Source organism: Culex quinquefasciatus, chromosome 2 (genome assembly GCF_015732765.1).
Source record: "Culex quinquefasciatus strain JHB chromosome 2, VPISU_Cqui_1.0_pri_paternal, whole genome shotgun sequence".
In the NCBI taxonomy this organism is placed as follows: Eukaryota; Metazoa; Arthropoda; class Insecta; order Diptera; family Culicidae; genus Culex; species Culex quinquefasciatus.
This window is the reverse complement of record NC_051862.1, coordinates 155,879,536-155,881,189: the sequence shown is the minus strand read 5'-3', so window position 1 is coordinate 155,881,189 and position 1,654 is coordinate 155,879,536.

Genomic DNA, 1,654 nt, shown 5'->3' with positions numbered 1-1,654 from the left:
CAACCACCGCACAGTGGGAAAAAAGGGCCCAAAAAATTACCGCAACATGATTTCACGCAAACCATCGATTGCTATACACCAAAAGCTTCGTTTTTGCACCAGGAACAATAATCCGATGAAAAATCGCACTGCACGGACCGGTAGCCGGAGTACAGGCCACCGGAAGATCCGGATTTTTGGAAAAAGTGTCAGATTAATCCAATTGTGAACTGATAAGCTTTCTTATACCATGAATAGTCATCCAAAACAATCCGAGAATAATATTAAATACCATAGGACCCATCGGAACCGGTTCCACCGATCTCCGGTGGCCACATCCGGAACCGCTTTAGGAAACAGCGTAAACTAGTCATGCGACGTATCAAACTTCTTGATTTTGGATGGGGACATGAGTTATACATTCCTCTTTTAAAAACATGAAGTTTGATATGTCACAAGAGTGGTTTCAGGAATTTGCCAAATATGATATTCGGATGTGGCCACCGGAGAACTTGGGACCGGTCACCGGAGGCAAAAATACATTTTAAGGATACTCTCCATCCAAAATCAAGAAGTTTGATACGTCGCATGACTAGTTTACGCTGTTTCCTAAAGCGGTTCCGGATGTGGCCACCGGAGATCGGTGGAACCGGTTCCGATGGGTCCTATGGTATTTAATATTATTCTCGGATTGTTTTGGATGACTATTCATGGTATAAGAAAGCTTATCAGTTCACAATTGGATTAATCTGACACTTTTTCCAAAAATCCGGATCTTCCGGTGGCCTGTACTCCGGCTACCGGTCCGTGCAGTGCGATTTTTCATCGGATTATTGTTCCTGGTGCAAAAACGAAGCTTTTGGTGTATAGCAATCGATGGTTTGTGCGAAATCATGTTGCGGTAATTTTTTGGGGCCTTTTTTCCCACTGTGCACCGGGACTCACGTTGCACAGCCTGATGTCGGCTGCTCCAGCTCACCGCGGCGGTCCCATCCGTCCGTCTGTACTGGCTGATGTTGTTGTTGTTTGTGTACTCTACAATGTGCAATTTCATAATACTACTCTAGAAGTGGCGTCAACCGTCAACGTGCTTCCCCTCCTCCTCCAAGTCCTAGAATGGCGCGATACTATCAGCTCTGAACACGTTACGACATCACCAACCATCATCATCTAGCGGGATAGAGGCTAGCGCTGATAAAACTAAATCAACATGATTGCGTCCTAGCACCAAATCGAGTGAGCAAGAACAAAACAAGTGTGAAGATGGGACGTGACGTAAGTCGTCTTTGACAGATGATGTGATGCTTTGATGGCCCTAACGTAGTTTTGAAGATTTTTGTCTTAGTTGGAACTATTGAATTTACAGAATCTTCTTCAATTCTAACAATAATCGGAAGAAACAACATCGAATGATTCTGTTTGTTTTGGAACAAGACTGAATTTTGACAAGATAGTACGACCTCGATGTAGATTCCCCGTAGTATTTCCTCATTGAAGAAAACTGGCTCACCGCGAGTACACCGAGTATGTGTGATACCCTTGAAATAATAACAAGAAAATAACCCATAAGCGATAATGTAATAGACGCTCCGCTAATACCAACAGTGCACTTATTACTGGTGTTGTTATTGTGGTCGAGCCAATGAAGTCAGAGAAAGCTGTTCTGCGCTGTCAT